At 40.6% G+C, this 22,230-nt stretch overlaps 75 non-coding genes across 75 annotated transcripts; all 75 read right to left on the bottom strand.

Annotated features, from left to right (window-relative positions):
* Positions 1 to 61: 61 nt before the first annotated feature.
* On the bottom strand, positions 62 to 133 carry Trnap-cgg (transfer RNA proline (anticodon CGG)). The gene has a single exon. It is a non-coding gene; the product is annotated as a tRNA-Pro (tRNA).
* A 166-nt stretch (positions 134 to 299) lies between these two features.
* Positions 300 to 371, bottom strand: Trnap-agg (transfer RNA proline (anticodon AGG)). Its single transcript has one exon. It is a non-coding gene; the product is annotated as a tRNA-Pro (tRNA).
* A 310-nt stretch (positions 372 to 681) lies between these two features.
* Trnap-ugg (transfer RNA proline (anticodon UGG)) lies at positions 682 to 753 on the bottom strand. Its single transcript has one exon. It is a non-coding gene; the product is annotated as a tRNA-Pro (tRNA).
* A 178-nt stretch (positions 754 to 931) lies between these two features.
* On the bottom strand, positions 932 to 1,003 carry Trnap-cgg (transfer RNA proline (anticodon CGG)). Its single transcript has one exon. It is a non-coding gene; the product is annotated as a tRNA-Pro (tRNA).
* A 166-nt stretch (positions 1,004 to 1,169) lies between these two features.
* Trnap-agg (transfer RNA proline (anticodon AGG)) lies at positions 1,170 to 1,241 on the bottom strand. The gene has a single exon. It is a non-coding gene; the product is annotated as a tRNA-Pro (tRNA).
* A 310-nt stretch (positions 1,242 to 1,551) lies between these two features.
* On the bottom strand, positions 1,552 to 1,623 carry Trnap-ugg (transfer RNA proline (anticodon UGG)). Its single transcript has one exon. It is a non-coding gene; the product is annotated as a tRNA-Pro (tRNA).
* Positions 1,624 to 1,801: 178 nt separating this feature from the next.
* Trnap-cgg (transfer RNA proline (anticodon CGG)) lies at positions 1,802 to 1,873 on the bottom strand. The gene has a single exon. It is a non-coding gene; the product is annotated as a tRNA-Pro (tRNA).
* A 166-nt stretch (positions 1,874 to 2,039) lies between these two features.
* On the bottom strand, positions 2,040 to 2,111 carry Trnap-agg (transfer RNA proline (anticodon AGG)). The gene has a single exon. It is a non-coding gene; the product is annotated as a tRNA-Pro (tRNA).
* A 310-nt stretch (positions 2,112 to 2,421) lies between these two features.
* Trnap-ugg (transfer RNA proline (anticodon UGG)) lies at positions 2,422 to 2,493 on the bottom strand. The gene has a single exon. It is a non-coding gene; the product is annotated as a tRNA-Pro (tRNA).
* Positions 2,494 to 2,671: 178 nt separating this feature from the next.
* Positions 2,672 to 2,743, bottom strand: Trnap-cgg (transfer RNA proline (anticodon CGG)). Its single transcript has one exon. It is a non-coding gene; the product is annotated as a tRNA-Pro (tRNA).
* A 166-nt stretch (positions 2,744 to 2,909) lies between these two features.
* Positions 2,910 to 2,981, bottom strand: Trnap-agg (transfer RNA proline (anticodon AGG)). The gene has a single exon. It is a non-coding gene; the product is annotated as a tRNA-Pro (tRNA).
* Positions 2,982 to 3,291: 310 nt separating this feature from the next.
* Positions 3,292 to 3,363, bottom strand: Trnap-ugg (transfer RNA proline (anticodon UGG)). The gene has a single exon. It is a non-coding gene; the product is annotated as a tRNA-Pro (tRNA).
* Positions 3,364 to 3,541: 178 nt separating this feature from the next.
* Trnap-cgg (transfer RNA proline (anticodon CGG)) lies at positions 3,542 to 3,613 on the bottom strand. The gene has a single exon. It is a non-coding gene; the product is annotated as a tRNA-Pro (tRNA).
* Positions 3,614 to 3,779: 166 nt separating this feature from the next.
* On the bottom strand, positions 3,780 to 3,851 carry Trnap-agg (transfer RNA proline (anticodon AGG)). Its single transcript has one exon. It is a non-coding gene; the product is annotated as a tRNA-Pro (tRNA).
* Positions 3,852 to 4,161: 310 nt separating this feature from the next.
* On the bottom strand, positions 4,162 to 4,233 carry Trnap-ugg (transfer RNA proline (anticodon UGG)). Its single transcript has one exon. It is a non-coding gene; the product is annotated as a tRNA-Pro (tRNA).
* Positions 4,234 to 4,411: 178 nt separating this feature from the next.
* Trnap-cgg (transfer RNA proline (anticodon CGG)) lies at positions 4,412 to 4,483 on the bottom strand. The gene has a single exon. It is a non-coding gene; the product is annotated as a tRNA-Pro (tRNA).
* A 166-nt stretch (positions 4,484 to 4,649) lies between these two features.
* Positions 4,650 to 4,721, bottom strand: Trnap-agg (transfer RNA proline (anticodon AGG)). The gene has a single exon. It is a non-coding gene; the product is annotated as a tRNA-Pro (tRNA).
* Positions 4,722 to 5,031: 310 nt separating this feature from the next.
* On the bottom strand, positions 5,032 to 5,103 carry Trnap-ugg (transfer RNA proline (anticodon UGG)). Its single transcript has one exon. It is a non-coding gene; the product is annotated as a tRNA-Pro (tRNA).
* Positions 5,104 to 5,281: 178 nt separating this feature from the next.
* On the bottom strand, positions 5,282 to 5,353 carry Trnap-cgg (transfer RNA proline (anticodon CGG)). Its single transcript has one exon. It is a non-coding gene; the product is annotated as a tRNA-Pro (tRNA).
* A 166-nt stretch (positions 5,354 to 5,519) lies between these two features.
* On the bottom strand, positions 5,520 to 5,591 carry Trnap-agg (transfer RNA proline (anticodon AGG)). Its single transcript has one exon. It is a non-coding gene; the product is annotated as a tRNA-Pro (tRNA).
* A 310-nt stretch (positions 5,592 to 5,901) lies between these two features.
* Trnap-ugg (transfer RNA proline (anticodon UGG)) lies at positions 5,902 to 5,973 on the bottom strand. The gene has a single exon. It is a non-coding gene; the product is annotated as a tRNA-Pro (tRNA).
* A 178-nt stretch (positions 5,974 to 6,151) lies between these two features.
* Positions 6,152 to 6,223, bottom strand: Trnap-cgg (transfer RNA proline (anticodon CGG)). Its single transcript has one exon. It is a non-coding gene; the product is annotated as a tRNA-Pro (tRNA).
* A 166-nt stretch (positions 6,224 to 6,389) lies between these two features.
* Trnap-agg (transfer RNA proline (anticodon AGG)) lies at positions 6,390 to 6,461 on the bottom strand. Its single transcript has one exon. It is a non-coding gene; the product is annotated as a tRNA-Pro (tRNA).
* A 310-nt stretch (positions 6,462 to 6,771) lies between these two features.
* On the bottom strand, positions 6,772 to 6,843 carry Trnap-ugg (transfer RNA proline (anticodon UGG)). Its single transcript has one exon. It is a non-coding gene; the product is annotated as a tRNA-Pro (tRNA).
* A 178-nt stretch (positions 6,844 to 7,021) lies between these two features.
* Positions 7,022 to 7,093, bottom strand: Trnap-cgg (transfer RNA proline (anticodon CGG)). Its single transcript has one exon. It is a non-coding gene; the product is annotated as a tRNA-Pro (tRNA).
* A 166-nt stretch (positions 7,094 to 7,259) lies between these two features.
* On the bottom strand, positions 7,260 to 7,331 carry Trnap-agg (transfer RNA proline (anticodon AGG)). The gene has a single exon. It is a non-coding gene; the product is annotated as a tRNA-Pro (tRNA).
* A 310-nt stretch (positions 7,332 to 7,641) lies between these two features.
* Trnap-ugg (transfer RNA proline (anticodon UGG)) lies at positions 7,642 to 7,713 on the bottom strand. The gene has a single exon. It is a non-coding gene; the product is annotated as a tRNA-Pro (tRNA).
* Positions 7,714 to 7,891: 178 nt separating this feature from the next.
* On the bottom strand, positions 7,892 to 7,963 carry Trnap-cgg (transfer RNA proline (anticodon CGG)). The gene has a single exon. It is a non-coding gene; the product is annotated as a tRNA-Pro (tRNA).
* A 166-nt stretch (positions 7,964 to 8,129) lies between these two features.
* Positions 8,130 to 8,201, bottom strand: Trnap-agg (transfer RNA proline (anticodon AGG)). The gene has a single exon. It is a non-coding gene; the product is annotated as a tRNA-Pro (tRNA).
* Positions 8,202 to 8,511: 310 nt separating this feature from the next.
* Trnap-ugg (transfer RNA proline (anticodon UGG)) lies at positions 8,512 to 8,583 on the bottom strand. The gene has a single exon. It is a non-coding gene; the product is annotated as a tRNA-Pro (tRNA).
* Positions 8,584 to 8,761: 178 nt separating this feature from the next.
* Positions 8,762 to 8,833, bottom strand: Trnap-cgg (transfer RNA proline (anticodon CGG)). Its single transcript has one exon. It is a non-coding gene; the product is annotated as a tRNA-Pro (tRNA).
* Positions 8,834 to 8,999: 166 nt separating this feature from the next.
* Positions 9,000 to 9,071, bottom strand: Trnap-agg (transfer RNA proline (anticodon AGG)). The gene has a single exon. It is a non-coding gene; the product is annotated as a tRNA-Pro (tRNA).
* Positions 9,072 to 9,381: 310 nt separating this feature from the next.
* On the bottom strand, positions 9,382 to 9,453 carry Trnap-ugg (transfer RNA proline (anticodon UGG)). The gene has a single exon. It is a non-coding gene; the product is annotated as a tRNA-Pro (tRNA).
* A 178-nt stretch (positions 9,454 to 9,631) lies between these two features.
* Positions 9,632 to 9,703, bottom strand: Trnap-cgg (transfer RNA proline (anticodon CGG)). Its single transcript has one exon. It is a non-coding gene; the product is annotated as a tRNA-Pro (tRNA).
* Positions 9,704 to 9,870: 167 nt separating this feature from the next.
* On the bottom strand, positions 9,871 to 9,942 carry Trnap-agg (transfer RNA proline (anticodon AGG)). The gene has a single exon. It is a non-coding gene; the product is annotated as a tRNA-Pro (tRNA).
* Positions 9,943 to 10,252: 310 nt separating this feature from the next.
* Trnap-ugg (transfer RNA proline (anticodon UGG)) lies at positions 10,253 to 10,324 on the bottom strand. The gene has a single exon. It is a non-coding gene; the product is annotated as a tRNA-Pro (tRNA).
* Positions 10,325 to 10,502: 178 nt separating this feature from the next.
* Positions 10,503 to 10,574, bottom strand: Trnap-cgg (transfer RNA proline (anticodon CGG)). The gene has a single exon. It is a non-coding gene; the product is annotated as a tRNA-Pro (tRNA).
* A 166-nt stretch (positions 10,575 to 10,740) lies between these two features.
* Trnap-agg (transfer RNA proline (anticodon AGG)) lies at positions 10,741 to 10,812 on the bottom strand. Its single transcript has one exon. It is a non-coding gene; the product is annotated as a tRNA-Pro (tRNA).
* Positions 10,813 to 11,122: 310 nt separating this feature from the next.
* Positions 11,123 to 11,194, bottom strand: Trnap-ugg (transfer RNA proline (anticodon UGG)). The gene has a single exon. It is a non-coding gene; the product is annotated as a tRNA-Pro (tRNA).
* Positions 11,195 to 11,372: 178 nt separating this feature from the next.
* Positions 11,373 to 11,444, bottom strand: Trnap-cgg (transfer RNA proline (anticodon CGG)). The gene has a single exon. It is a non-coding gene; the product is annotated as a tRNA-Pro (tRNA).
* A 166-nt stretch (positions 11,445 to 11,610) lies between these two features.
* On the bottom strand, positions 11,611 to 11,682 carry Trnap-agg (transfer RNA proline (anticodon AGG)). The gene has a single exon. It is a non-coding gene; the product is annotated as a tRNA-Pro (tRNA).
* A 310-nt stretch (positions 11,683 to 11,992) lies between these two features.
* Positions 11,993 to 12,064, bottom strand: Trnap-ugg (transfer RNA proline (anticodon UGG)). The gene has a single exon. It is a non-coding gene; the product is annotated as a tRNA-Pro (tRNA).
* Positions 12,065 to 12,242: 178 nt separating this feature from the next.
* On the bottom strand, positions 12,243 to 12,314 carry Trnap-cgg (transfer RNA proline (anticodon CGG)). The gene has a single exon. It is a non-coding gene; the product is annotated as a tRNA-Pro (tRNA).
* Positions 12,315 to 12,480: 166 nt separating this feature from the next.
* Positions 12,481 to 12,552, bottom strand: Trnap-agg (transfer RNA proline (anticodon AGG)). Its single transcript has one exon. It is a non-coding gene; the product is annotated as a tRNA-Pro (tRNA).
* A 310-nt stretch (positions 12,553 to 12,862) lies between these two features.
* Positions 12,863 to 12,934, bottom strand: Trnap-ugg (transfer RNA proline (anticodon UGG)). Its single transcript has one exon. It is a non-coding gene; the product is annotated as a tRNA-Pro (tRNA).
* A 178-nt stretch (positions 12,935 to 13,112) lies between these two features.
* On the bottom strand, positions 13,113 to 13,184 carry Trnap-cgg (transfer RNA proline (anticodon CGG)). The gene has a single exon. It is a non-coding gene; the product is annotated as a tRNA-Pro (tRNA).
* A 166-nt stretch (positions 13,185 to 13,350) lies between these two features.
* Positions 13,351 to 13,422, bottom strand: Trnap-agg (transfer RNA proline (anticodon AGG)). The gene has a single exon. It is a non-coding gene; the product is annotated as a tRNA-Pro (tRNA).
* A 310-nt stretch (positions 13,423 to 13,732) lies between these two features.
* Positions 13,733 to 13,804, bottom strand: Trnap-ugg (transfer RNA proline (anticodon UGG)). The gene has a single exon. It is a non-coding gene; the product is annotated as a tRNA-Pro (tRNA).
* Positions 13,805 to 13,982: 178 nt separating this feature from the next.
* Trnap-cgg (transfer RNA proline (anticodon CGG)) lies at positions 13,983 to 14,054 on the bottom strand. The gene has a single exon. It is a non-coding gene; the product is annotated as a tRNA-Pro (tRNA).
* A 166-nt stretch (positions 14,055 to 14,220) lies between these two features.
* Positions 14,221 to 14,292, bottom strand: Trnap-agg (transfer RNA proline (anticodon AGG)). The gene has a single exon. It is a non-coding gene; the product is annotated as a tRNA-Pro (tRNA).
* Positions 14,293 to 14,601: 309 nt separating this feature from the next.
* Trnap-ugg (transfer RNA proline (anticodon UGG)) lies at positions 14,602 to 14,673 on the bottom strand. The gene has a single exon. It is a non-coding gene; the product is annotated as a tRNA-Pro (tRNA).
* Positions 14,674 to 14,852: 179 nt separating this feature from the next.
* Trnap-cgg (transfer RNA proline (anticodon CGG)) lies at positions 14,853 to 14,924 on the bottom strand. Its single transcript has one exon. It is a non-coding gene; the product is annotated as a tRNA-Pro (tRNA).
* A 166-nt stretch (positions 14,925 to 15,090) lies between these two features.
* Positions 15,091 to 15,162, bottom strand: Trnap-agg (transfer RNA proline (anticodon AGG)). The gene has a single exon. It is a non-coding gene; the product is annotated as a tRNA-Pro (tRNA).
* Positions 15,163 to 15,471: 309 nt separating this feature from the next.
* Positions 15,472 to 15,543, bottom strand: Trnap-ugg (transfer RNA proline (anticodon UGG)). Its single transcript has one exon. It is a non-coding gene; the product is annotated as a tRNA-Pro (tRNA).
* A 178-nt stretch (positions 15,544 to 15,721) lies between these two features.
* Positions 15,722 to 15,793, bottom strand: Trnap-cgg (transfer RNA proline (anticodon CGG)). Its single transcript has one exon. It is a non-coding gene; the product is annotated as a tRNA-Pro (tRNA).
* Positions 15,794 to 15,959: 166 nt separating this feature from the next.
* Positions 15,960 to 16,031, bottom strand: Trnap-agg (transfer RNA proline (anticodon AGG)). The gene has a single exon. It is a non-coding gene; the product is annotated as a tRNA-Pro (tRNA).
* A 310-nt stretch (positions 16,032 to 16,341) lies between these two features.
* On the bottom strand, positions 16,342 to 16,413 carry Trnap-ugg (transfer RNA proline (anticodon UGG)). The gene has a single exon. It is a non-coding gene; the product is annotated as a tRNA-Pro (tRNA).
* Positions 16,414 to 16,591: 178 nt separating this feature from the next.
* Positions 16,592 to 16,663, bottom strand: Trnap-cgg (transfer RNA proline (anticodon CGG)). Its single transcript has one exon. It is a non-coding gene; the product is annotated as a tRNA-Pro (tRNA).
* Positions 16,664 to 16,829: 166 nt separating this feature from the next.
* Trnap-agg (transfer RNA proline (anticodon AGG)) lies at positions 16,830 to 16,901 on the bottom strand. Its single transcript has one exon. It is a non-coding gene; the product is annotated as a tRNA-Pro (tRNA).
* A 310-nt stretch (positions 16,902 to 17,211) lies between these two features.
* Positions 17,212 to 17,283, bottom strand: Trnap-ugg (transfer RNA proline (anticodon UGG)). Its single transcript has one exon. It is a non-coding gene; the product is annotated as a tRNA-Pro (tRNA).
* Positions 17,284 to 17,461: 178 nt separating this feature from the next.
* Trnap-cgg (transfer RNA proline (anticodon CGG)) lies at positions 17,462 to 17,533 on the bottom strand. The gene has a single exon. It is a non-coding gene; the product is annotated as a tRNA-Pro (tRNA).
* A 166-nt stretch (positions 17,534 to 17,699) lies between these two features.
* Trnap-agg (transfer RNA proline (anticodon AGG)) lies at positions 17,700 to 17,771 on the bottom strand. The gene has a single exon. It is a non-coding gene; the product is annotated as a tRNA-Pro (tRNA).
* Positions 17,772 to 18,081: 310 nt separating this feature from the next.
* Positions 18,082 to 18,153, bottom strand: Trnap-ugg (transfer RNA proline (anticodon UGG)). Its single transcript has one exon. It is a non-coding gene; the product is annotated as a tRNA-Pro (tRNA).
* Positions 18,154 to 18,331: 178 nt separating this feature from the next.
* On the bottom strand, positions 18,332 to 18,403 carry Trnap-cgg (transfer RNA proline (anticodon CGG)). The gene has a single exon. It is a non-coding gene; the product is annotated as a tRNA-Pro (tRNA).
* A 798-nt stretch (positions 18,404 to 19,201) lies between these two features.
* Trnap-cgg (transfer RNA proline (anticodon CGG)) lies at positions 19,202 to 19,273 on the bottom strand. The gene has a single exon. It is a non-coding gene; the product is annotated as a tRNA-Pro (tRNA).
* A 166-nt stretch (positions 19,274 to 19,439) lies between these two features.
* Positions 19,440 to 19,511, bottom strand: Trnap-agg (transfer RNA proline (anticodon AGG)). The gene has a single exon. It is a non-coding gene; the product is annotated as a tRNA-Pro (tRNA).
* Positions 19,512 to 19,821: 310 nt separating this feature from the next.
* On the bottom strand, positions 19,822 to 19,893 carry Trnap-ugg (transfer RNA proline (anticodon UGG)). Its single transcript has one exon. It is a non-coding gene; the product is annotated as a tRNA-Pro (tRNA).
* Positions 19,894 to 20,071: 178 nt separating this feature from the next.
* On the bottom strand, positions 20,072 to 20,143 carry Trnap-cgg (transfer RNA proline (anticodon CGG)). Its single transcript has one exon. It is a non-coding gene; the product is annotated as a tRNA-Pro (tRNA).
* Positions 20,144 to 20,309: 166 nt separating this feature from the next.
* Positions 20,310 to 20,381, bottom strand: Trnap-agg (transfer RNA proline (anticodon AGG)). The gene has a single exon. It is a non-coding gene; the product is annotated as a tRNA-Pro (tRNA).
* Positions 20,382 to 20,691: 310 nt separating this feature from the next.
* Trnap-ugg (transfer RNA proline (anticodon UGG)) lies at positions 20,692 to 20,763 on the bottom strand. Its single transcript has one exon. It is a non-coding gene; the product is annotated as a tRNA-Pro (tRNA).
* A 178-nt stretch (positions 20,764 to 20,941) lies between these two features.
* Positions 20,942 to 21,013, bottom strand: Trnap-cgg (transfer RNA proline (anticodon CGG)). The gene has a single exon. It is a non-coding gene; the product is annotated as a tRNA-Pro (tRNA).
* Positions 21,014 to 21,179: 166 nt separating this feature from the next.
* On the bottom strand, positions 21,180 to 21,251 carry Trnap-agg (transfer RNA proline (anticodon AGG)). Its single transcript has one exon. It is a non-coding gene; the product is annotated as a tRNA-Pro (tRNA).
* Positions 21,252 to 21,561: 310 nt separating this feature from the next.
* On the bottom strand, positions 21,562 to 21,633 carry Trnap-ugg (transfer RNA proline (anticodon UGG)). Its single transcript has one exon. It is a non-coding gene; the product is annotated as a tRNA-Pro (tRNA).
* Positions 21,634 to 21,811: 178 nt separating this feature from the next.
* On the bottom strand, positions 21,812 to 21,883 carry Trnap-cgg (transfer RNA proline (anticodon CGG)). The gene has a single exon. It is a non-coding gene; the product is annotated as a tRNA-Pro (tRNA).
* Positions 21,884 to 22,049: 166 nt separating this feature from the next.
* Positions 22,050 to 22,121, bottom strand: Trnap-agg (transfer RNA proline (anticodon AGG)). Its single transcript has one exon. It is a non-coding gene; the product is annotated as a tRNA-Pro (tRNA).
* Positions 22,122 to 22,230: the final 109 nt, after the last annotated feature.

Here is a 22,230-nt window from a genome sequence, read left to right as displayed (position 1 = left end):
ATTTCCGATCATGTAACAAAAGTGTTAATGGAAAGCAGAGTGATCGTTAATAAGTAAATCAGGGCTCGACCGGGATTTGAACCCGGGACCTCTCGCACCCGAAGCGAGAATCATACCCCTAGACCATCGAGCCGGTAGAAAAAAAAGGCAACAGTTTATCTTTTAACGGCATCTGATCATTCCGTATGAACGCGCGACGGTTGGAGCATCAAACCATTCAGTCCTTGTTAACCTTCACTGGTTATTTATCTTCATTTCATCAAGTAAATTTGATTCACTCTAAAAACTCTTTCGCCAGTGGGCTCGGCCGGGATTTGAACCCGGGATCTCTCGCACCCTAAGCGAGAATCATACTTCTAGACCACCGAGCCACGCAAGACGCTGATTAGCTTTTAAAGAATAGGTATAATAAATCGCTTAAAGTCGGATTAAGTTATAAGAAAATTTTGATAGCGATAATTACAACTAAGTGCAAAGGACTGAAAATTTCGACAATCTCTTCCTTGATGACTCATGCAACCTTACGTTTGCTCCTTGATATTGGCCATAATATTTGTGAACCGCGAAAATAATTAACTTCCTCGTCTTATATGTGCATGAATTTTTTATTATCATTTTGTTTTGTCTTTTAATGATGAAATATTCTGTCTTTATTGGGGTGGGAAAAAAAGAAACAACAACGGGCTCGGCCGGGATTTGAACCCGGGACCTCTCGCACCCAAAGCGAGAATCATACCCCTAGTCCACCGAGCCACAAAAGCTACGAATTGATCTTTCGTTCTCTTCGGATTATAAACGTCGTTTTTTAAGAGCAAAATAGTTGTCGGAATTTAAAAATAAAATGTTCACGCTTGAACCAGTGAAATGCAAATTTCCGATCATGTAACAAAAGTGTTAATGGAAAGCAGAGTGATCGTTAATAAGTAAATCAGGGCTCGACCGGGATTTGAACCCGGGACCTCTCGCACCCGAAGCGAGAATCATACCCCTAGACCATCGAGCCGGTAGAAAAAAAAGGCAACAGTTTATCTTTTAACGGCATCTGATCATTCCGTATGAACGCGCGACGGTTGGAGCATCAAACCATTCAGTCCTTGTTAACCTTCACTGGTTATTTATCTTCATTTCATCAAGTAAATTTGATTCACTCTAAAAACTCTTTCGCCAGTGGGCTCGGCTGGGATTTGAACCCGGGACCTCTCGCACCCTAAGCGAGAATCATACCCCTAGACCACCGAGCCACGCAAGACGCTGATTAGCTTTTAAAGAATAGGTATAATAAATCGCTTAAAGTCGGATTAAGTTATAAGAAAATTTTGATAGCGATAATTACAACTAAGTGCAAAGGACTGAAAATTCCGACAATCTCTTCCTTGATGACTCATGCAATCTTACGTTTGCTCCTTGATATTGGCCATAATATTTGTGAACCGCGAAAATAATTAACTTCCTCGTCTTATATGTGCATGAATTTTTTATTATCATTTTGTTTTGTCTTTTAATGATGAAATATTCTGTCTTTATTGGGGTGGGAAAAAAAGGAACAACAACGGGCTCGGCCGGGATTTGAACCCGGGACCTCTCGCACCCAAAGCGAGAATCATACCCCTAGACCACCGAGCCACAAAAGCTACGAATTGATCTTTCGTTCTCTTCGGATTATAAACGTCGTTTTTTAAGAGCAAAATAGTTGTCGGAATTTAAAAATAAAATGTTCACGCTTGAACCAGTGAAATGCAAATTTCCGATCATGTAACAAAAGTGTTAATGGAAAGCAGAGTGATCGTTAATAAGTAAATCAGGGCTCGACCGGGATTTGAACCCGGGACCTCTCGCACCCGAAGCGAGAATCATACCCCTAGACCATCGAGCCGGTAGAAAAAAAAGGCAACAGTTTATCTTTTAACGGCATCTGATCATTCCGTATGAACGCGCGACGGTTGGAGCATCAAACCATTCAGTCCTTGTTAACCTTCACTGGTTATTTATCTTCATTTCATCAAGTAAATTTGATTCACTCTAAAAACTCTTTCGCCAGTGGGCTCGGCTGGGATTTGAACCCGGGACCTCTCGCACCCTAAGCGAGAATCATACCCCTAGACCACCGAGCCACGCAAGACGCTGATTAGCTTTTAAAGAATAGGTATAATAAATCGCTTAAAGTCGGATTAAGTTATAAGAAAATTTTGATAGCGATAATTACAACTAAGTGCAAAGGACTGAAAATTTCGACAATCTCTTCCTTGATGACTCATGCAACCTTACGTTTGCTCCTTGATATTGGCCATAATATTTGTGAACCGCGAAAATAATTAACTTCCTCGTCTTATATGTGCATGAATTTTTTATTATCATTTTGTTTTGTCTTTTAATGATGAAATATTCTGTCTTTATTGGGGTGGGAAAAAAAGGAACAACAACGGGCTCGGCCGGGATTTGAACCCGGGACCTTTCGCACCCAAAGCGAGAATCATACCCCTAGACCACCGAGCCACAAAAGCTACGAATTGATCTTTCGTTCTCTTCGGATTATAAACGTCGTTTTTTAAGAGCAAAATAGTTGTCGGAATTTAAAAATAAAATGTTCACGCTTGAACCAGTGAAATGCAAATTTCCGATCATGTAACAAAAGTGTTAATGGAAAGCAGAGTGATCGTTAATAAGTAAATCAGGGCTCGACCGGGATTTGAACCCGGGACCTCTCGCACCCGAAGCGAGAATCATACCCCTAGACCATCGAGCCGGTAGAAAAAAAAGGCAACAGTTTATCTTTTAACGGCATCTGATCATTCCGTATGAACGCGCGACGGTTGGAGCATCAAACCATTCAGTCCTTGTTAACCTTCACTGGTTATTTATCTTCATTTCATCAAGTAAATTTGATTCACTCTAAAAACTCTTTCGCCAGTGGGCTCGGCCGGGATTTGAACCCGGGATCTCTCGCACCCTAAGCGAGAATCATACTTCTAGACCACCGAGCCACGCAAGACGCTGATTAGCTTTTAAAGAATAGGTATAATAAATCGCTTAAAGTCGGATTAAGTTATAAGAAAATTTTGATAGCGATAATTACAACTAAGTGCAAAGGACTGAAAATTTCGACAATCTCTTCCTTGATGACTCATGCAACCTTACGTTTGCTCCTTGATATTGGCCATAATATTTGTGAACCGCGAAAATAATTAACTTCCTCGTCTTATATGTGCATGAATTTTTTATTATCATTTTGTTTTGTCTTTTAATGATGAAATATTCTGTCTTTATTGGGGTGGGAAAAAAAGAAACAACAACGGGCTCGGCCGGGATTTGAACCCGGGACCTCTCGCACCCAAAGCGAGAATCATACCCCTAGTCCACCGAGCCACAAAAGCTACGAATTGATCTTTCGTTCTCTTCGGATTATAAACGTCGTTTTTTAAGAGCAAAATAGTTGTCGGAATTTAAAAATAAAATGTTCACGCTTGAACCAGTGAAATGCAAATTTCCGATCATGTAACAAAAGTGTTAATGGAAAGCAGAGTGATCGTTAATAAGTAAATCAGGGCTCGACCGGGATTTGAACCCGGGACCTCTCGCACCCGAAGCGAGAATCATACCCCTAGACCATCGAGCCGGTAGAAAAAAAAGGCAACAGTTTATCTTTTAACGGCATCTGATCATTCCGTATGAACGCGCGACGGTTGGAGCATCAAACCATTCAGTCCTTGTTAACCTTCACTGGTTATTTATCTTCATTTCATCAAGTAAATTTGATTCACTCTAAAAACTCTTTCGCCAGTGGGCTCGGCTGGGATTTGAACCCAAAACCTCTCGCACCCTAAGCGAGAATCATACCCCTAGACCACCGAGCCACGCAAGACGCTGATTAGCTTTTAAAGAATAGGTATAATAAATCGCTTAAAGTCGGATTAAGTTATAAGAAAATTTTGATAGCGATAATTACAACTAAGTGCAAAGGACTGAAAATTCCGACAATCTCTTCCTTGATGACTCATGCAATCTTACGTTTGCTCCTTGATATTGGCCATAATATTTGTGAACCGCGAAAATAATTAACTTCCTCGTCTTATATGTGCATGAATTTTTTATTATCATTTTGTTTTGTCTTTTAATGATGAAATATTCTGTCTTTATTGGGGTGGGAAAAAAAGGAACAACAACGGGCTCGGCCGGGATTTGAACCCGGGACCTCTCGCACCCAAAGCGAGAATCATACCCCTAGACCACCGAGCCACAAAAGCTACGAATTGATCTTTCGTTCTCTTCGGATTATAAACGTCGTTTTTTAAGAGCAAAATAGTTGTCGGAATTTAAAAATAAAATGTTCACGCTTGAACCAGTGAAATGCAAATTTCCGATCATGTAACAAAAGTGTTAATGGAAAGCAGAGTGATCGTTAATAAGTAAATCAGGGCTCGACCGGGATTTGAACCCGGGACCTCTCGCACCCGAAGCGAGAATCATACCCCTAGACCATCGAGCCGGTAGAAAAAAAAGGCAACAGTTTATCTTTTAACGGCATCTGATCATTCCGTATGAACGCGCGACGGTTGGAGCATCAAACCATTCAGTCCTTGTTAACCTTCACTGGTTATTTATCTTCATTTCATCAAGTAAATTTGATTCACTCTAAAAACTCTTTCGCCAGTGGGCTCGGCCGGGATTTGAACCCGGGACCTCTCGCACCCTAAGCGAGAATCATACCCCTAGACCACCGAGCCACGCAAGACGCTGATTAGCTTTTAAAGAATAGGTATAATAAATCGCTTAAAGTCGGATTAAGTCATAAGAAAATTTTGATAGCGATAATTACAACTAAGTGCAAAGGACTGAAAATTTCGACAATCTCTTCCTTGATGACTCATGCAACCTTACGTTTGCTCCTTGATATTGGCCATAATATTTGTGAACCGCGAAAATAATTAACTTCCTCGTCTTATATGTGCATGAATTTTTTATTATCATTTTGTTTTGTCTTTTAATGATGAAATATTCTGTCTTTATTGGGGTGGGAAAAAAAGAAACAACAACGGGCTCGGCCGGGATTTGAACCCGGGACCTCTCGCACCCAAAGCGAGAATCATACCCCTAGACCACCGAGCCACAAAAGCTACGAATTGATCTTTCGTTCTCTTCGGATTATAAACGTCGTTTTTTAAGAGCAAAATAGTTGTCGGAATTTAAAAATAAAATGTTCACGCTTGAACCAGTGAAATGCAAATTTCCGATCATGTAACAAAAGTGTTAATGGAAAGCAGAGTGATCGTTAATAAGTAAATCAGGGCTCGACCGGGATTTGAACCCGGGACCTCTCGCACCCGAAGCGAGAATCATACCCCTAGACCATCGAGCCGGTAGAAAAAAAAGGCGACAGTTTATCTTTTAACGGCATCTGATCATTCCATATGAACGCGCGAGGGTTGGAGCATCAAACCATTCAGTCCTTGTTAACCTTCACTGGTTATTTATCTTCATTTCATCAAGTAAATTTGATTCACTCTAAAAACTCTTTCGCCAGTGGGCTCGGCCGGGATTTGAACCCGGGACCTCTCGCACCCTAAGCGAGAATCATACCCCTAGACCACAGAGCCACGCAAGACGCTGATTAGCTTTTAAAGAATAGGTATAATAAATCGCTTAAAGTCGGATTAAGTTATAAGAAAATTTTGATAGCGATAATTACAACTAAGTGCAAAGGACTGAAAATTTCGACAATCTCTTCCTTGATGACTCATGCAACCTTACGTTTGCTCCTTGATATTGGCCATAATATTTGTGAACCGCGAAAATAATTAACTTCCTCGTCTTATATGTGCATGAATTTTTTATTATCATTTTGTTTTGTCTTTTAATGATGAAATATTCTGTCTTTATTGGGGTGGGAAAAAAAGGAACAACAACGGGCTCGGCCGGGATTTGAACCCGGGACCTTTCGCACCCAAAGCGAGAATCATACCCCTAGACCACCGAGCCACAAAAGCTACGAATTGATCTTTCGTTCTCTTCGGATTATAAACGTCGTTTTTTAAGAGCAAAATAGTTGTCGGAATTTAAAAATAAAATGTTCACGCTTGAACCAGTGAAATGCAAATTTCCGATCATGTAACAAAAGTGTTAATGGAAAGCAGAGTGATCGTTAATAAGCAAATCAGGGCTCGACCGGGATTTGAACCCGGGACCTCTCGCACCCGAAGCGAGAATCATACCCCTAGACCATCGAACCGGCAGAAAAAAAAGGCAACAGTTTATCTTTTAACGGCATCTGATCATTCCATATGAACGCGCGACGGTCGGAGCATCAAACCATTCAGTCCTTGTTAACCTTCACTGGTTATTTATCTTCATTTCATCAAGTAAATTTGATTCACTCTAAAAACTCTTTCGCCAGTGGGCTCGGACGGGATTTGAACCCGGGACCTCTCGCACCCTAAGCGAGAATCATACCCCTAGACCACCGAGCCACGCAAGACGCGGATTAGCTTTTAAAGAATAGGTATAATAAATCGCTTAAAGTCGGATTAAGTTATAAGAAAATTTTGATAGCGATAATTACAACTAAGTGCAAAGGACTGAAAATTTCGACAATCTCTTCCTTGATGACTCATGCAACCTTACGTTTGCTCCTTGATATTGGCCATAATATTTGTGAACCGCGAAAATAATTAACTTCCTCGTCTTATATGTGCATGAAATTTTTATTAACATTTTGTTTTGTCTTTTAATGATGAAATATTCTGTCTTTATTGGGGTGGGAAAAAAAGAAACAACAACGGGCTCGGCCGGGATTTGAACCCGGGACCTCTCGCACCCAAAGCGAGAATCATACCCCTAGACCACCGAGCCACAAAAGCGACGAATTGATCTTTCGTTCTCTTCGGATTATAAACGTCGTTTTTTAAGAGCAAAATAGTTGTCGGAATTTAAAAATAAAATGTTCACGCTTGAACCAGTGAAATGCAAATTTCCGATCATGTAACAAAAGTGTTAATGGAAAGCAGAGTGATCGTTAATAAGTAAATCAGGGCTCGACCGGGATTTGAACCCGGGACCTCTCGCACCCGAAGCGAGAATCATACCCCTAGACCATCGAGCCGGTAGAAAAAAAAGGCGACAGTTTATCTTTTAACGGAATCTGATCATTCCATATGAACGCGCGAGGGTTGGAGCATCAAACCATTCAGTCCTTGTTAACCTTCACTGGTTATTTATCTTCATCTCATCAAGTAAATTTGATTCACTCTAAAAACTCTTTCGCCAGTGGGCTCGGCCGGGATTTGAACCCGGGACCTCTCGCACCCTAAGCGAGAATCATACCCCTAGACCACCGAGCCACGCAAGACGCTGATTAGCTTTTAAAGAATAGGTATAATAAATCGCTTAAAGTCGGATTAAGTTATAAGAAAATTTTGATAGCGATAATTACAACTAAGTGCAAAGGACTGAAAATTTCGACAATCTCTTCCTTGATGACTCATGCAACCTTACGTTTGCTCCTTGATATTGGCCATAATATTTGTGAACCGCGAAAATAATTAACTTCCTCGTCTTATATGTGCATGAATTTTTTATTATCATTTTGTTTTGTCTTTTAATGATGAAATATTCTGTCTTTATTGGGGTGGGAAAAAAAGGAACAACAACGGGCTCGGCCGGTATTTGAACCCGGGACCTCTCGCACCCAAAGCGAGAATCATACCCCTAGACCACCGAGCCACAAAAGCTACGAATTGATCTTTCGTTCTCTTCGGATTATAAACGTCGTTTTTTAAGAGCAAAATAGTTGTCGGAATTTAAAAATAAAATGTTCACGCTTGAACCAGTGAAATGCAAATTTCCGATCATGTAACAAAAGTGTTAATGGAAAGCAGAGTGATCGTTAATAAGTAAATCAGGGCTCGACCGGGATTTGAACCCGGGACCTCTCGCACCCGAAGTGAGAATCATACCCCTAGACCATCGAGCCGGTAGCAAAAAAAGGCGACAGTTTATCTTTTAACGGCATCTGATTATTCCATATGAACGCGCGACGGTGGGAGCATCAAACCATTCAGTCCTTGTTAACCTTCACTGGTTATTTATCTTCATTTCATCAAGTAAATTTGATTCACTCTAAAAACTCTTTCGCCAGTGGGCTCGGCCGGGATTTGAACCCGGGACCTCTCGCACCCTAAGCGAGAATCATACCCCTAGACCACCGAGCCACGCAAGACGCTGATTAGCTTTTAAAGAATAGGTATAATAAATCGCTTAAAGTCGGATTAAGTTATAAGAAAATTTTGATAGCGATAATTACAACTAAGTGCAAAGGACTGAAAATTTCGACAATCTCTTCCTTGATGACTCATGCAACCTTACGTTTGCTCCTTGATATTGGCCATAATATTTGTGAACCGCGAAAATAATTAACTTCCTCGTCTTATATGTGCATGAAATTTTTATTAAACTTTTGTTTTGTCTTTTAATGATGAAATATTCTGTCTTTATTGGGGTGGGAAAAAAAGAAACAACAACGGGCTCGGCCGGGATTTGAACCCGGGACCTCTCGCACCCAAAGCGAGAATCATACCCCTAGACCACCGAGCCACAAAAGCTACGAATTGATCTTTCGTTCTCTTCGGATTATAAACGTCGTTTTTTAAGAGCAAAATAGTTGTCGGAATTTAAAAATAAAATGTTCACGCTTGAACCAGTGAAATGCAAATTTCCGATCATGTAACAAAAGTGTTAATGGAAAGCAGAGTGATCGTTAATAAGTAAATCAGGGCTCGACCGGGATTTGAACCCGGGACCTCTCGCACCCGAAGCGAGAATCATACCCCTAGACCATCGAGCCGGTAGAAAAAAAAGGCGACAGTTTATCTTTTAACGGCATCTGATCATTCCATATGAACGCGCGAGGGTTGGAGCATCAAACCATTCAGTCCTTGTTAACCTTCACTGGTTATTTATCTTCATTTCATCAAGTAAATTTGATTCACTCTAAAAACTCTTTCGCCAGTGGGCTCGGCCGGGATTTGAACCCGGGACCTCTCGCACCCTAAGCGAGAATCATACCCCTAGACCACCGAGCCACGCAAGACGCTGATTAGCTTTTAAAGAATAGGTATAATAAATCGCTTAAAGTCGGATTAAGTTATAAGAAAATTTTGATAGCGATAATTACAACTAAGTGCAAAGGACTGAAAATTCCGACAATCTCTTCCTTGATGTCTCATGCAATCTTACGTTTGCTCCTTGATATTGGCCATAATATTTGTGAACCGCGAAAATAATTAACTTCCTCGTCTTATATGTGCATGAATTTTTTATTATCATTTTGTTTTGTCTTTTAATGATGAAATATTCTGTCTTTATTGGGGTGGGAAAAAAAGGAACAACAACGGGCTCGGCCGGGATTTGAACCCGGGACCTCTCGCACCCAAAGCGAGAATCATACCCCTAGACCACCGAGCCACAAAAGCGACGAATTGATCTTTCGTTCTCTTCGGATTATAAACGTCGTTTTTTAAGAGCAAAATAGTTGTCGGAATTTAAAAATAAAATGTTCACGCTTGAACCAGTGAAATGCAAATTTCCGATCATGTAACAAAAGTGTTAATGGAAAGCAGAGTGATCGTTAATAAGTAAATCAGGGCTCGACCGGGATTTGAACCCGGGACCTCTCGCATCCGAAGCGAGAATCATACCCTTAGACCATCGAGCCGGTAGAAAAAAAAAGGCGACAGTTTATCTTTTAACGGCATCTGATCATTCCATATGAACGCGCGACGGTTGGAGCATCAAACCATTCAGTCCTTGTTAACCTTCACTGGTTATTTATCTTCATTTCATCAAGTAAATTTGATTCACTCTAAAAACTCTTTCGCCAGTGGGCTCGGCCGGGATTTGAACCCGGGACCTCTCGCACCCTAAGCGAGAATCATACCCCTAGACCACCGAGCCACGCAAGACGCTGATTAGCGTTTAAAGAATAGGTATAATAAATCGCTTAAAGTCGGATTAAGTTATAAGAAAATTTTGATAGCGATAATTACAACTAAGTGCAAAGGACTGAAAATTTCGACAATCTCTTCCTTGATGACTCATGCAACCTTACGTTTGCTCCTTGATATTGGCCATAATATTTGTGAACCGCGAAAATAATTAACTTCCTCGTCTTATATGTGCATGAATTTTTTATTATCATTTTGTTTTGTCTTTTAATGATGAAATATTCTGTCTTTATTGGGGTGGGAAAAAAAGGAACAACAACGGGCTCGGCCGGGATTTGAACCCGGGACCTCTCGCACCCAAAGCGAGAATCATACCCCTAGACCACCGAGCCACAAAAGCTACGAATTGATCTTTCGTTCTCTTCGGATTATAAACGTCGTTTTTTAAGAGCAAAATAGTTGTCGGAATTTAAAAATAAAATGTTCACGCTTGAACCAGTGAAATGCAAATTTCCGATCATGTAACAAAAGTGTTAATGGAAAGCAGAGTGATCGTTAATAAGTAAATCAGGGCTCGACCGGGATTTGAACCCGGGACCTCTCGCACCCGAAGCGAGAATCATACCCCTAGACCATCGAGCCGGTAGAAAAAAAAGACGACAGTTTATCTTTTAACGGCATCTGATAATTCCATATGAACGCGCGACGGTGGGAGCATCAAACCATTCAGTCCTTGTTAACCTTCACTGGTTATTTATCTTCATTTCATCAAGTAAATTTGATTCACTCTAAAAACTCTTTCGCCAGTGGGCTCGGCCGGGATTTGAACCCGGGACCTCTCGCACCCTAAGCGAGAATCATACCCCTAGACCACCGAGCCACGCAAGACGCTGATTAGCTTTTAAAGAATAGGTATAATAAATCGCTTAAAGTCGGATTAAGTTATAAGAAAATTTTGATAGCGATAATTACAACTAAGTGCAAAGGACTGAAAATTTTGACAATCTCTTCCTTGATGACTCATGCAACCTTACGTTTGCTCCTTGATATTGGCCATAATATTTGTGAACCGCGAAAATAATTAACTTCCTCGTCTTATATGTGCATGAAATTTTTATTAACATTTTGTTTTGTCTTTTAATGATGAAATATTCTGTCTTTATTGGGGTGGGAAAAAAAGAAACAACAACGGGCTCGGCCGGGATTTGAACCCGGGACCTCTCGCACCCAAAGCGAGAATCATACCCCTAGACCACCGAGCCACAAAAGCTACGAATTGATCTTTCGTTTTCTTCGGATTATAAACGTCGTTTTTTAAGAGCAAAATAGTTGTCGGAATTTAAAAATAAAATGTTCACGCTTGAACCAGTGAAATGCAAATTTCCGATCATGTAACAAAAGTGTTAATGGAAAGCAGAGTGATCGTTAATAAGTAAATCAGGGCTCGACCGGGATTTGAACCCGGGACCTCTCGCACCCGAAGCGAGAATCATACCCCTAGACCATCGAGCCGGTAGAAAAAAAAGGCGACAGTTTATCTTTTAACGGCATCTGATAATTCCATATGAACGCGCGACGGTGGGAGCATCAAACCATTCAGTCCTTGTTAACCTTCACTGGTTATTTATCTTCATTTCATCAAGTAAATTTGATTCACTCTAAAAACTCTTTCGCCAGTGGGCTCGGCCGGGATTTGAACCCGGGACCTCTCGCACCCTAAGCGAGAATCATACCCCTAGACCACCGAGCCACGCAAGACGCTGATTAGCTTTTAAAGAATAGGTATAATAAATCGCTTAAAGTCGGATTAAGTTATAAGAAAATTTTGATAGCGATAATTACAACTAAGTGCAAAGGACTGAAAATTTTGACAATCTCTTCCTTGATGACTCATGCAACCTTACGTTTGCTCCTTGATATTGGCCATAATATTTGTGAACCGCGAAAATAATTAACTTCCTCGTCTTATATGTGCATGAAATTTTTATTAACATTTTGTTTTGTCTTTTAATGATGAAATATTCTGTCTTTATTGGGGTGGGAAAAAAAGAAACAACAACGGGCTCGACCGGGATTTGAACCCGGGACCTCTCGCACCCAAAGCGAGAATCATACCCCTAGACCACCGAGCCACAAAAGCTACGAATTGATCTTTCGTTCTCTTCGGATTATAAACGTCGTTTTTTAAGAGCAAAATAGTTGTCGGAATTTAAAAATAAAATGTTCACGCTTGAACCAGTGAAATGCAAATTTCCGATCATGTAACAAAAGTGTTAATGGAAAGCAGAGTGATCGTTAATAAGTAAATCAGGGCTCGACCGGGATTTGAACCCGGGACCTCTCGCACCCGAAGCGAGAATCATACCCCTAGACCATCGAGCCGGTAGAAAAAAAAGGCGACAGTTTATCTTTTAACGGCATCTGATCATTCCATATGAACGCGCGAGGGTTGGAGCATCAAACCATTCAGTCCTTGTTAACCTTCACTGGTTATTTATCTTCATTTCATCAAGTAAATTTGATTCACTCTAAAAACTCTTTCGCCAGTGGGCTCGGCCGGGATTTGAACCCGGGACCTCTCGCACCCTAAGCGAGAATCATACCCCTAGACCACCGAGCCACGCAAGACGCTGATTAGCTTTTAAAGAATAGGTATAATAAATCGCTTAAAGTCGGATTAAGTTATAAGAAAATTTTGATAGCGATAATTACAACTAAGTGCAAAGGACTGAAAATTTCGACAATCTCTTCCTTGATGACTCATGCAACCTTACGTTTGCTCCTTGATATTGGCCATAATATTTGTGAACCGCGAAAATAATTAACTTCCTCGTCTTATATGTGCATGAATTTTTTATTATCATTTTGTTTTGTCTTTTAATGATGAAATATTCTGTCTTTATTGGGGTGGGAAAAAAAGGAACAACAACGGGCTCGGCCGGGATTTGAACCCGGGACCTCTCGCACCCAAAGCGAGAATCATACCCCTAGACCACCGAGCCACAAAAGCTACGAGTTGATCTTTCGTTCTCTTCGGATTATAAACGTCGTTTTTTAAGAGCAAAATAGTTGTCGGAATTTAAAAATAAAATGCTCACGCTTGAACCAGTGAAATGCAAATTTCCGATCATGTAACAAAAGTGTTAATGGAAAGCAGAGTGATCGTTAATAAGTAAATCAGGGCTCGACCGGGATTTGAACCCGGGACCTCTCGCACCCGAAGCGAGAATCATACCCCTAGACCATCGAGCCGGTAGAAAAAAAAGGCAACAGTTTATCTTTTAACGGCATCTGATCATTCCGTATGAACGCACGACGGTTGGAGCATCAAACCATTCAGTCTTTGTTAACCTTCACTGGTTATTTATCTTCATTTCATCAAGTAAATTTGATTCACTCTAAAAACTCTTTCGCCAGTGGACTCGGCCGGGATTTGAACCCATGACCTCTCGCACCCTAAGCGAGAATCATACCCCTAGACCACCGAGCCACGCAAGACGCTGATTAGCTTTTAAAGAATAGGTATAATAAATCGCTTAAAGTCGGATTAAGTTATAAGAAAATTTTGATAGCGATAATTACAACTAAGTGCAAAGGACTGAAAATTTCGACAATCTCTTCCTTGATGACTCATGCAACCTTACGTTTGCTCCTTGATATTGGCCATAATATTTGTGAACCACGAAAATAATTAACTTCCTCGTCTTATATGTGCATGAATTTTTTATTATCATTTTGTTTTGTCTTTTAATGATGAAATATTCTGTCTTTATTGGGGTGGGAAAAAAAGAAACAACAACGGGCTCGGCCGGGATTTGAACCCGGGACCCCTCGCACCCAAAGCGAAAATCATACCCCTAGACCACCGAGCCACAAAAGCTACGAATTGATCTTTCGTTCTCTTCGGATTATAAACGTCGTTTTTTAAGAGCAAAATAGTTGTCGGAATTTAAAAATAAAATGTTCACGCTTGAACCAGTGAAATGCAAATTTCCGATCATGTAACAAAAGTGTTAATGGAAAGCAGAGTGATCGTTAATAAGTAAATCAGGGCTCGACCGGGATTTGAACCCGGGACCTCTCGCACCCGAAGCGAGAATCATACCCCTAGACCATCGAGCCGGTAGAAAAAAAAGGCAACAGTTTATCTTTTAACGGCATCTGATCATTCCGTATGAACGCACGACGGTTGGAGCATCAAACCATTCAGTCCTTGTTAACCTTCACTGGTTATTTATCTTCATTTCATCAAGTAAATTTGATTCACTCTAAAAACTCTTTCGCCAGTGGACTCGGCCGGGATTTGAACCCATGACCTCTCGCACCCTAAGCGAGAATCATACCCCTAGACCACCGAGCCACGCAAGACGCTGATTAGCTTTTAAAGAATAGGTATAATAAATCGCTTAAAGTCGGATTAAGTTATAAGAAAATTTTGATAGCGATAATTACAACTAAGTGCAAAGGACTGAAAATTTCGACAATCTCTTCCTTGATGACTCATGCAACCTTACGTTTGCTCCTTGATATTGGCCATAATATTTGTGAACCACGAAAATAATTAACTTCCTCGTCTTATATGTGCATGAATTTTTTATTATCATTTTGTTTTGTCTTTTAATGATGAAATATTCTGTCTTTATTGGGGTGGAAAAAAAGAAACAACAACGGGCTCGGCCGGGATTTGAACCCGGGACCCCTCGCACCCAAAGCGAGAATCATACCCCTAGACCACCGAGCCACAAAAGCTACGAATTGATCTTTCGTTCTCTTCGGATTATAAACGTCGTTTTTGTAAGAGCAAAATAGTTGTCGGAATTTAAATATAAAATGTTCACGCTTGAACCAGTGAAATGCAAATTTCCGATCATGTAACAAAAGTGTTAATGGAAAGCAGAGTGATCGTTAATAAGTAAATCAGGGCTCGACCGGGATTTGAACCCGGGACCTCTCGCACCCGAAGCGAGAATCATACCCCTAGACCATCGAACCGGTAGAAAAAAAAGGCAACAGTTTATCTTTTAACGGCATCTGATCATTCCATATGAACGCGCGACGGTCGGAGCATCAAACCATTCAGTCCTTGTTAACCTTCACTGGTTATTTATCTTCATTTCATCAAGTAAATTTGATTCACTCTAAAAACTCTTTCGCCAGTGGGCTCGGCCGGGATTTGAACCCGGGACCTCTCGCACCCTAAGCGAGAATCATACCCCTAGACCACCGAGCCAAAAAGACGCTGATTAGCTTTTAAAGAATAGGTATAATAAATCGCTTAAAGTCGGATTAAGTTATAAGAAAATTTTGATAGCGATAATTACAACTAAGTGCAAAGGACTGAAAATTTCGACAATCTCTTCCTTGATGACTCATGCAACCTTACGTTTGCTCCTTGATATTGGCCATAATATTTGTGAACCGCGAAAATAATTAACTTCCTCGTCTTATATGTGCATGAATTTTTTATTATCATTTTGTTTTGTCTTTTAATGATGAAATATTCTGTCTTTATTGGGGTGGGAAAAAAAGTAACAACAACGGGCTCGGCCGGGATTTGAACCCGGGACCTCTCGCACCCAAAGCGAGAATCATACCCCTAGACCACCGAGCCACAAAAGCTACGAATTGATCTTTCGTTCTCTTCGGATTATAAACGTCGTTTTTTAAGAGCAAAATAGTTGTCGGAATTTAAAAATAAAATGTTCACGCTTGAACCAGTGAAATGCAAATTTCCGATCATGTAACAAAAGTGTTAATGGAAAGCAGAGTGATCGTTAATAAGTAAATCAGGGCTCGACCGGGATTTGAACCCGGGACCTCTCGCACCCGAAGCGGGAATCATACCCCTATACCATCGAGCCGGTAGAAAAAAAAGGCAATAGTTTATCTTTTAACGGCATCTGATCATTCCATATGAACGCGCGACGGTTGGAGCATCAAACCATTCAGTCCTTGTTAACCTTCACTGGTTATTTATCTTCATTTCATCAAGTAAATTTGATTCACTCTAAAAACTCTTTCGCCAGTGGGCTCGGCCGGGATTTGAACCCGGGACCTCTCGCACCCTAAGCGAGAATCATACCCCTAGACCACTGAGCCACGCAAGACGCTGATTAGCTTTTAAAGAATAGGTATAATAAATCGCTTAAAGTCGGATTAAGTTATAAGAAAATTTTGATAGCGATAATTACAACTAAGTGCAAAGGACTGAAAATTTCGACAATCTCTTCCTTGATGACTCATGCAACCTTACGTTTGCTCCTTGATATTGGCCATAATATTTGTGAACCGCGAAAATAATTAACTTCCTCGTCTTATATGTGCATGAATTTTTTATTATCATTTTGTTTTGTCTTTTAATGATGAAATATTCTGTCTTTATTGGGGTGGGAAAAAAAGAAACAACAACGGGCTCGGCCGGGATTTGAACCCGGGACCTCTCGCACCCAAAGCGAGAATCATACCCCTAGACCACCGAGCCACAAAAGCTACGAATTGATCTTTCGTTCTCTTCGGATTATAAACGTCGTTTTTTAAGAGCAAAATAGTTGTCGGAATTTAAAAATAAAATGTTCACGCTTGAACCAGTGAAATGCAAATTTCCGATCATGTAACAAAAGTGTTAATGGAAAGCAGAGTGATCGTTAATAAGTAAATCAGGGCTCGACCGGGATTTTAACCCGGGACCCCTCGCACCCGAAGCGAGAATCATACCCCTAGACCATCAAGCCAGTAGAAAAAAATGGCGACAGTTTATCTTTTAACGGCATCTGATCATTCCATATGAACGCGCGACGGTTGGAGCATCAAACCATTCAGTCCTTGTTAACCTTCACTGGTTATTTATCTTAATTTCATCAAGTAAATTTGATTCACTCTAAAAACTCTTTCGCCAGTGGGCTCGGCCGGGATTTGAACCCGGGACCTCTCGCACCCTAAGCGAGAATCATACCCCTAGACCACCGAGCCACGCATGACGCTGATTAGCTTTTAAAGAATAGGTATAATAAATCGCTTAAAGTCGGATTAAGTTATAAGAAAATTTTGATAGCGATAATTACAACTAAGTGCAAAGGACTGAAAATTTCGACAATCTCTTCCTTGATGACTCATGCAACCTTACGTTTGCTCCTTGATATTGGCCATAATATTTGTGAACCGCGAAAATAATTAACTTCCTCGTCTTATATGTGCATGAATTTTTTATTATCATTTTGTTTTGTCTTTTAATGATGAAATATTCTGTCTTTATTGGGGTGGGAAAAAAAGAAACAACAACGGGCTCGGCCGGGATTTGTACCCGGTACCTCTCGCACCCAAAGCGAGAATCATACCCCTAGACCACCGAGCCACAAAAGCTACGAATTGATCTTTCGTTCTCTTCGGATTATAAACGTCGTTTTTTAAGAGGAAAATAGTTGTCGGAATTTAAAAATAAAATGTTCACGCTTGAACCAGTGAAATGCAAATTTCCGATCATATAACAAAAGTGTTAATGGAAAGCAGAGTGATCGTTAATAAGTAAATCAGGGCTCGACCGGGATTTGAACCCGGGACCCCTCGCACCCGAAGCGAGAATCATACCCCTAGACCATCAAGCCAGTAGAAAAAAATGGCGACAGTTTATCTTTTAACGGCATCTGATCATTCCATATGAACGCGCGACGGTTGGAGCATCAAACCATTCAGTCCTTGTTAACCTTCACTGGTTATTTATCTTAATTTCATCAAGTAAATTTGATTCACTCTAAAAACTCTTTCGCCAGTGGGCTCGGCCGGGATTTGAACCCGGGACCTCTCGCACCCTAAGCGAGAATCATACCCCTAGACCACCGAGCCACGCATGACGCTGATTAGCTTTTAAAGAATAGGTATAATAAATCGCTTAAAGTCGGATTAAGTTATAAGAAAATTTTGATAGCGATAATTACAACTAAGTGCAAAGGACTGAAAATTTCGACAATCTCTTCCTTGATGACTCATGCAACCTTACGTTTGCTCCTTGATATTGGCCATAATATTTGTGAACCGCGAAAATAATTAACTTCCTCGTCTTATATGTGCATGAATTTTTTATTATCATTTTGTTTTGTCTTTTAATGATGAAATATTCTGTCTTTATTGGGGTGGGAAAAAAAGAAACAACAACGGGCTCGGCCGGGATTTGAACCCGGTACCTCTCGCACCCAAAGCGAGAATCATACCCCTAGACCACCGAGCCACAAAAGCTACGAATTGATCTTTCGTTCTCTTCGGATTATAAACGTCGTTTTTTAAGAGCAAAATAGTTGTCGGAATTTAAAAATAAAATGTTCACGCTTGAACCAGTGAAATGCAAATTTCCGATCATGTAACAAAAGTGTTAATGGAAAGCAGAGTAATCGTTAATAAGTAAATCAGGGCTCGACCGGGATTTGAACCCGGGACCCCTCGCACCCGAAGCGAGAATCATACCCCTAGACCTTCAAGCCAGTAGAAAAAAATGGCGACAGTTTATCTTTTAACGGCATCTGATCATTCCATATGAACGCGCGACGGTTGGAGCATCAAACCATTCAGTCCTTGTTAACCTTCACTGGTTATTTATCTTCATTTCATCAAGTAAATTTGATTCACTCTAAAAACTCTTTCGCCAGTGGGCTCGGCCGGGATTTGAACCCGGGACCTCTCGCACCCTAAGCGAGAATCATACCCCTAGACCACCGAGCGACGCATGACGCTGATTAGCTTTTAAAGAATAGGTATAACAAATCGCTTAAAGTCGGATTAAGTTATAAGAAAATTTTGATAGCGATAATTACAACTAAGTGCAAAGGACTGAAAATTTCGACAATCTCTTCCTTGATGACTCATGCAACCTTACGTTTGCTCCTTGATATTGGATATAATATTTGTGAACCGCGAAAATAATTAACTTCCTCGTCTTATATGTGCATGAATTTTTTATTATCATTTTGTTTTGTCTTTTAATGATGAAATATTCTGTCTTTATTGGGGTGGGAAAAAAAGAAACAACAACGGGCTCGGCCGGGATTTGAACCCGGGACCTCTCGCACCCAAAGCGAGTATCATACCCCTAGACCACCGAGAAACAAAACCTACGAATTGATCTTTCGTTCTCTTCGGATTATAAACGTCGTTTTTTAAGAGCAAAATAGTTGTCGGAATTTAAAAATAAAATGTTCACGCTTGAACCAGTGAAATGCAAATTTCCGATCATGTAACAAAAGTGTTAATGGAAAGCAGAGTGATCGTTAATAAGTAAATCAGGGCTCGACCGGGATTTGAACCCGGGACCTCTCGCACCCGAAGCGAGAATTATACCCCTAGACCATCGAGCCGGTAGAAAAAAATGGCGACAGTTTATCTTTTAACGGCATCTGATCATTCCATATGAACGCGCGATGGTTGGAGCATCAAACCATTCAGTCCTTGTTAACCTTCACTGGTTATTTATCTTCATTTCATCAAGTAAATTTGATTCACTCTAAAAACTCTTTCGCCAGTGGGCTCGGCCGGGATTTGAACCCAGGACCTCTCGCACCCTAAGCGAGAATCATACCCCTAGACCACCGAGCCACGCAAGACGCTGATTAGCTTTTAAAGAATAGGTATAATAAATCGCTTAAAGTCGGATTAAGTTATAAGAAAATTTTGATAGCGATAATTACAACTAAGTGCAAAGGACTGAAAATTTCGACAATCTCTTCCTTGATGACTCATGCAACCTTACGTTTGCTCCTTGATATTGGCCATAATATTTATGAACCGCGAAAATAATTAACTTCCTCGTCTTATATGTGCATGAATTTTTTATTATCATTTTGTTTTGTCTTTTAATGATGAAATATTCTGTCTTTATTGGGGTGGGAAAAAAAGGAACAACAACGGGCTCGGCCGGGATTTGTACCCGGGACCTCTCGCACCCAAAGCGAGAATCATACCCCTAGACCACCGAGCCACAAAAGATACGAATTGATCTTTCGTTCTCTTCGGATTATAAACGTCGTTTTTTAAGAGCAAAATAGTTGTCGGAATTTAAAAATAAAATGTTCACGCTTGAACCAGTGAAATGCAAATTTCCGATCATGTAACAAAAGTGTTAATGAAAAGCAGAGTGATCGTTAATAAGTAAATCAGGGCTCGACCGGGATTTGAACCCGGGACCTCTCGCACCCGAAGCGAGAATCATACCCCTAGACCATCGAGCCGGTAGAAAAAAAAGGCAACGGTTTATCTTTTAACGGCATCTGATCATTCCATATGAACGCGCGACGGTTGGAGCATCAAAACATTCAGTCCTTTTTAACCTTCACTGGTTATTTATCTTCATTTCATCAAGTAAATTTGATTCACTCTAAAAACTCTTTCGAAGGTGGGCTCGGCCGGGATTTGAACCCGGGACCTCTCGCACCCTAAGCGAGAATCATACCCCTAGACCACCGAGCCACGCAAGACGCTGATTAGCTTTTAAAGAATAGGTATAATAAATCGCTTAAAGTCGGATTAAGTTATAAGAAAATTTTGATAGCGATAATTACAACTAAGTGCAAAGGACTGAAAATTTCGACAATCTCTTCCTTGATGACTCATGCAACCTTACGTTTGCTCCTTGATATTGGCCATAATATTTGTGAACCGCGAAAATAATTAACTTCCTCGTCTTATATGTGCATGAATTTTTTATTATCATTTTGTTTTGTCTTTTAATGATGAAATATTCTGTCTTTATTGGGGTGGGAAAAAAAGAAACAACAACGGGCTCGGCCGGGATTTGAACCCGGGACCTCTCGCACCCAAAGCGAGAATCATACCCCTAGACCACCGAGCCATAAAAGCTACGAATTGATCTTTCGTTCTCTTCGGATTATAAACGTCGTTTTTTAAGAGCAGAATAGTTGTCGGAATTTAAAAATAAAATGTTCACGCTTGAACCAGTGAAATGCAAATTTCCGATCATGTAACAAAAGTGTTAATGGAAAGCAGAGTGATCGTTAATAAGTAAATCGGGGCTCGACCGGGATTTGAACCCGGGACCTCTCGCACCCGAAGCGAGAATCATACCCCTAGACCATCGAGCCGGTAGAAAAAAAAGGCAACAGTTTATCTTTTAACGGCATCTGATCATTCCGTATGAACGCGCGACGGTTGGAGCATCAAACCATTCAGTCCTTGTTAACCTTCACTGGTTATTTATCTTCATTTCATCAAGTAAATTTGATTCACTCTAAAAACTCTTTCGCCAGTGGGCTCGGCCGGGATTTGAACCCAGGACCTCTCGCACCCTAAGCGAGAATCATACCCCTAGACCACCGAACCACGCAAGACGCTGATTAGCTTTTAAAGAATAGGTATAATAAATCGCTTAAAGTCGGATTAAGTTATAAGAAAATTTTGATAGCGATAATTACAACTAAGTGCAAAGGACTGAAAATTTCGACAATCTCTTCCTTGATGACTCATGCAACCTTACGTTTGCTCCTTGATATTGGCCATAATATTTGTGAACCGCGAAAATAATTAACTTCCTCGTCTTATATGTGCATGAATTTTTTATTATCATTTTGTTTTGTCTTTTAATGATGAAATATTCTGTCTTTATTGGGGTGGGAAAAAAAGAAACAACAACGGGCTCGGCCGGGATTTGAACCCGGGACCTCTCGCACCCAAAGCAAGAACCATACCCCTAGACCACCGAGCCACAAACGCTACGAATTGATCTTTCGTTGTCTTCGGATTATAAACGTCGTTTTTTAAGAGCAAAATAGTTGTCGGAATTTAAAAATAAAATGTTCACGCTTGAACCAGTGAAATGCAAATTTCCGATCATGTAACAAAAGTGTTAATGGAAAGCAGAGTAATCGTTAATAAGTAAATCAGGGCTCGACCGGGATTTGAACCCGGGACCTCTCGCACCCGAAGCGAGAATCATACCCCTAGACCATCGAGCCGGTAGAAAAAAATGGCGACAGTTTATCTTTTAACGGCATCTGATCATTCCATATGAACGAGCGACGGTTGGAGCATCAAACCATTCAGTCCTTGTTAACCTTCACTGGTTATTTATCTTCATTTCATCAAGTAAATTTGATTCACTCTAAAAACTCTTTCGCCAGTGGGCTCGGCCGGGATTTGAACCCGGGACCTCTCGCACCCTAAGCGAGAATCATACCCCTAGACCACCGAGCCACGCAAGACGCTGATTAGCTTTTAAAGAATAGGTATAATAAATCGCTTAAAGTCGGATTAAGTTATAAGAAAATTTTGATAGCGATAATTACAACTAAGTGCAAAGGAC

The sequence above is a fragment of the Argiope bruennichi genome, chromosome 8, assembly GCF_947563725.1.
Source record: "Argiope bruennichi chromosome 8, qqArgBrue1.1, whole genome shotgun sequence".
Taxonomy (NCBI): Eukaryota; Metazoa; Arthropoda; class Arachnida; order Araneae; family Araneidae; genus Argiope; species Argiope bruennichi.
This window is presented reverse-complemented; position numbering and strand designations above follow the sequence as displayed.